General features: G+C 44.7%; 1 long non-coding RNA gene across 1 annotated transcript; it reads left to right on the top strand.

Moving 5' to 3' along the window:
- The first annotated feature begins 1,523 nt into the window (after positions 1-1,523).
- Positions 1,524-5,787, top strand: LOC135316328 (uncharacterized). The gene is made up of 2 exons (XR_010375717.1): positions 1,524-1,844; positions 5,658-5,787. It is a non-coding gene; the product is annotated as an uncharacterized LOC135316328 (long non-coding RNA).
- Positions 5,788-5,992: the final 205 nt, after the last annotated feature.

Raw genomic sequence — 5,992 nt, forward strand, 5'->3', positions numbered from 1 at the left:
AAATTATAAGGACAGTTTAATAGGTAAAGCAAAGGCTGCGCATCCATGTGAAGCAAAACAAGGAATTCATTCACTCCTTCCCATTGGCAGGCAGGTGTTTGGCCATCTCCAGGAAAGCAGGGCTCCATCACGCCTAATGGTTCCTTGGGAAGACAAATTATATCACCCCGAACGCCTCCCCCCTTCTTCTTCCCCCAGCTTTATATACTGAGCATGACGTCATATGGTATCGAATAGCCCTTTGGTCAGTTAGGGTCAGCTGTCCCAGCTGTGCCCCCTTCCAACTTCTTGTGCACCTCCAGCCTTCTCACTGGTGGGGTGGTGTGAGGAGCAGGAAAGGCCTTGACTTGTGTGAGCACTGTTCAGCAATAACTAAAACATCCCTGCATTATCAACACTGTGTTCATCACAAATCCAAAACATAGCCTCACACTATCTAATATGAAGAAAAATAACTCTAACCCAACCAAAGCCAACACACTTGGGTAGTTAAAATGCTTCTACTGGTATTTCTTAGGAATATTGCTTCATTTTTTTCTAAGGTTAACAAGCAGTTTAGGAATATGACCCAGGCCCCACAACAATATCTTCATGGGTTGCAAGGCATGTGGGAGAATATGGGCAGGTATCTAGAGAACGTCTCACCTCCAATTGTCTGGAACTTCACTCCCGAACAACTGCAGGTTCCTGATGAAGTGATAGAATGTTTGAAAACAAAAAAAATCTGTGCTAAACAACCCCAACTCTCTCAGCCTTTTCTCACAGGAGAGGTGTTCCATCCCTCTGATCATTTCTGTGGCCCTCCTCTGGACCCGCTCCAACAGGTCCATGTCTTTCTTGTGGTGAGGACTCTAGAGCTGGATGTAGTACTCCAGGTGGGGTCTTGCACTGAAGACTCCAGAGCAAAGAAGAGGGGCAGAATTACTTCCCTTGACATGCTGGACATCCTTAACACCACAATAATATTAATCATGTAAAAGGAAGAAGCAGGTCTTGGGATATCTAAGCAATAACCATTGCAGCCTTTGATACCAAAAACTTGGGGAAGGCTTAGTTTCATGGGTAAAAACTTAAAGAGTCTATGAAATGTATACTCTGGCTGGATATACCTATGCACATGAGTTTACCGCCTCAGGAGATTACTTGCCATGGTTCTGCCAGCCATTCACAAAGCTGCCTGAATATGTAAGGATATGTGGAAGGAAAGTGTCTGCTCCTTTAAGGGTATCTGGTCAAAGGAGCCATAAACAAGAAGATACAAACTGATACATGATAAGGGAAGTCATGATGAGAATAAACCTGTTGGTCGCACTAATTGGTAAGGATATGTGGAGTGTGAGGATGTTCATTTTTTTCAGTTGGGAGCATAAGGGAAGGGGTGGATACTTGTGGAACAAGTGAATGTGGCCTCCCGTGACAGCACCGGAGATCTCATCGCCCTTGTTGGACGCAAGCTGTCGGATAGATAAACAACCCACAAAAACACCGAACTGAGGCCTTGATAAGAGGGACAGAAGGTCAGGGGCACAGCTGGAACACCAAAGCAGGAGAGTGCGCTTATCTATGTTTATACCATATATGGAGCTAATGTGATAGAACACATTCAGAGGCGGAGAGAGGGAAAAATACTAGCTCAGGAAGCAGACTATATTAAGTCTGATCTCTTGCTAATAGACAGCTTTGCTTGTGCATGAATATGGAGTCCGTGTCGTGAAGCGCCACAAATGGTGCCCCGTGTGAGGAGCAACGAATCGACCTAAGAAGGTGAACCGGTGGCGAGCCCCACAGGACTGAAGTGCTGCTGAAAGGAAGCAGGAGCCGGCTGCAATCCCTCATCGACTGAGGTGAGCTGTGGGGAACTATGGGGAGTAATATATCGTCCGAGGAGAAGTCAGTACTGAGCCTAATGGAGGGACTCGTACGAAAACACAAGGCTGATATTGACCCGCAGTCATTAAAGAGAATTTTGAAGTGGGTATCGATAAACTGTGAGGGGGTTGATGCAGTTAATGTTTTTAACTCTGAAACTTGGGACGAAGCAGGAGTTAAATTGTAGGATAGAGCAACAAAGTCGGATAAAATTGCTGCAGAGCTCTTAATACCCTGGAGACAAATATTAGAGCTTATGTGCAAGCAGGAAGCTAGTTACCGAGATGCCGGAGAGTGAGTCCGCCGCTCCCCGTGACACTGCCCTACCCACTGCCCCCCCAATGCCAGCTAAATCCGAGGTCCCAGAAAAAAGGAAAGGCACCTGATGTAAGACTCAAGTTTACCTAGGGTTCTCGAGCAGTGATGATGACCCCGATTACCCATTTGATCCTGGACCCATTGACCCAGAGAACGAACCTGATTTGTATCCCCCCAACCCACATGAACAATGGCAAGCAATCCGTAGAGAGGCATTAGCTGCTGGGGCTCATGAGCTGGCCGTGAAGATCATAGCCCCTGTTATCTATGATCCCAATCAACAACCGAGATGGGAAGGACTTAATTTTTCCATTATTAAGGAAATGCGACGAGGAGTGATAGAATATGGACTGGGATCCCCATATTCAAGGAACATGTTGGGGTCAATCATGAAATCTTTTACCCTGGTGCCCCATGATTTTCTACAACCCTGCAAGGGCTATTTTTTTTACCCAACGTTATTGATGCAGATTACTCTGGTGAAATCAAAATTATGGCCTGGACTCCAACCCCACCTTGCACTATTGTGCAAGGCTCACGAATAGCCCAGTTAGTCTACTTTAATGCCCACCCCCCACAAACCACTAACACAGTACGAGGTTGTCAAGGCTTTGGATCAACAGGGGCCCTGCATTTTTTGTGGGCCCAAACAGTGAGTGCCACGCACCTCATGCTGCACTGCACCCTGACGACAAAAGACAAAAAATCTAGCCGATTAGCCAGTATTGTTGACACTGGTGCTGATGTCACCGTCATCGCTAAAGAACTGTGGCCCAAAGACTGGCCTCTGGTGCAACTTGGGGAAGCTTTAACTGGAATTGGCGGGAATGCTTTACCTTTGCAGAGTGAAAACATGATATTAATCAAAGGGCCTGACAAACATGTAGCGTTGGTGCACCCGTTTGTATTAGCAACACCAATTACATTATGGGGACGGGACTGTATGAGTCAGTGGGGGTGCAAATTGGGTCAAATCTATCCTGAGGGCCACTGCGGCGCAAGCCACCTTAGAATTGACATGGACAACACAAACTCCAGTATGGGTGGAACAGTGGCCCCTGCCTGTTGTCAAATCGTGCCATTTACATGAATTAGTTGATGACCAATTACGTGCAGGACACACAGTACCTACCACTAGTCCATGGAATTCACCTGTGTTTGTAATTTAGAAGAAAAGTGGTAAATGGCGTCTCTTACATGACCTAAGGAAAATTAATGCTGTAATGGAGGATATGGGTGCGCTACAACCAGGCATGCCGTCGCCTGCCATGATCCCCTGCAATTGGCATCTTACTATTATTGATTTAAAAGACTGTTTCTTTACAATTCCTTTGCATCCTAACGATGCCCCTAAATTTGCGTTTTCAGTCCCTTCCATTAATACTAGTGAGCCCCACAAATGCTATCATTGGGTAGTGTTGCCACAAGGCACGAAAAATAGCCCTACGATATGTCAATGGTTTGTAGCGAAAGCCCTATCCCCAGGACGTGAACAATTTGCTGGAGCACTTATCTATCACTATATGGATGATATCCTTATAGCCGCAGAATCTGAAGAATATATGCAAATGACCTTAGCGTTTGCATCCCACCGAATAAAGCAGGCCGGTCTGCAAATTGCACCAGAGAAGATTCAACAGGCGAGCCCATGGCAGTATTTAGGGTGGAGAATAACAGAACAAAAAATCAGGCCACAACATGTAAAAATCCAAACTAATGTCAAGACACTTCATGATTTACAAAAACTCTTAGGTACTATTAATTGGGTTCGACCTCTGTTAGGTATTACGAATCATGAATTAAGCCCTTTATTTTCTCTATTGAAAGGCAACCCTGAGCTTTTATCACCTTGCGTTTTAACCCCTGAAGCGATGGTGGCACTTACAAAGGTTTCTGACGCTATCGCTTTGTGTCAAGCAGATCGCATCTGTCCTGAACTACCCTTTCAACTAGTCATCTTGAATCCATCTACCCAGCCATATGCACTGCTTTATCAGTGGGATGCAACACGCAATGACCCCTTAGTGATAATCGAATGGATATTTCTTGCTAATCAGTTACATAAGACCGTTGTGACGCGTCCTGAAAGCTTTGCCCTGCTAATTATGACTCAGAGTATTAGCAGGACAAGATATTGCCAGAATCATTGACCAGTGTCGTCACATATGTTACAGTATTTGATGCAAACTTCTCTGGACTTTCAAACAGCTTTAGTAGACTTTCCTGGTCACCTAGATAATCATAACCCAAGCCACAAGTTGAGCCAACGCAACTTTATATTATATGAAACCCTAAACAGAAGCCATATACCTCTATCAGTCCTCACCGTATTTACTGTTGGATCAGGTCGAACTGGCCGGGCAGTTATTGTGTGGAAAGATCCATGTACTCAAACTTGGTTGTCAGATGTCAGCCATGCTGATGGTTCTCCACAAATTGTGGAACTCGCTGCAGTAGCCTGAGCTTTTCAACTTTGGCAAGAACCCCTCAATATTGTAACAGACTCAGCTTACGTAGCCGGGCTAGTCTCTTGTTTAGAAAATGCATCTTTGCGGAATGTTTCTCATCCTCTATTATTCCACTATCTATTCCAGCCGTCCCATCTTTTGAACCTTATTTTATTATGCATATTAGAGCACATATGACTCTCCCCGGCCCTTTGGTTGAAGGCAACCGGCGAGCAGATGCTCTGACCATGCCTGTTCAAGTACTTCCCAATATGATGGAATCCCACTTGTTTTTTCACCAAAATGTGAAAGCATTAAAAAAAAAAAGTTTTCTTTAGACGTCTGTACAAGTCCGTGACATTATTAGTGCTTGTCCAGACTGCCAACACTTCTTTAGCACAACATCACGCACAGGCATTAATCCTAGGGGATTGACTGCCTTAGAATTATGGCAAACAGATGTTACCCATTTTCCAACATCTGGTCACTTGAAATATATTCATGTTTCTGTTGATACCTTCTCGGGAGCAATTTTTGCTTCTTGACATGCCGGAGAAAGAGCCCGAGACATAATCAAACACTACCTGTGCCTTTGCATCCTTAGGTATCCCACGTATAATTAAGACTGATAATGGCCCAGCTTATATCTCATATTGTCTGCTAACTTTTTTTCAAGATTGAGGGTGTGTGTGAAACACATCACAGGTATTCCTCACTCCCCCACAGGGCAAGCCATTGTTGAACGAGCACATAACACCTTAAAACGCATGTTGCTACAACAAAGCGGGGGAGCTGGAACCTTAACTCCACAAGAATGTTTAGCAAAAGCACTGTATGTCCTCAACTTTTTGAATTTTTCTGATACAAGTCCCCCCATTAGCCGACACTATCTCTCTCTGCAAACAGATCGGCAGAGCACTGAAGGAAAGGTGCAGGTCCTCGTACGAAATTTAGAATCCGAGATAATGGAGGGTCCCTTCCCTCTAATAACATGGGGAAGAGGTTATGCTTGTGTCTCCACAGGGTCAGGACCTTGCTGGATCCCAGCCCGTTGTGTTTGACCGTATCGGTATCAACCCTCAACAGAAAATTCCGCATCGGAAGAACCAAACCCTACTGAAGGAAAATGAAGATGCTCTGTTCGTTGATTGTATTTATAATCTGTTCATGTAACTGGGTATGTTCTTGGCCAGGGTTACCCAAGCTGCCATCGTCTAACAATGTTTGGGTAACCTTGGCAAAAGCCATAAACCAAGACTCTTTCATTCTGAATCTATTCACAAAAGTATTCAGCAGCTAGAAAAAATAAAAATGTAGAAACTGCAAATAGATAAAGATTGGAGTTGGCTTGTGTTGTG

This window comes from Phalacrocorax carbo, chromosome 19, assembly GCF_963921805.1.
Source record: "Phalacrocorax carbo chromosome 19, bPhaCar2.1, whole genome shotgun sequence".
NCBI classification, from domain to species: Eukaryota; Metazoa; Chordata; class Aves; order Suliformes; family Phalacrocoracidae; genus Phalacrocorax; species Phalacrocorax carbo.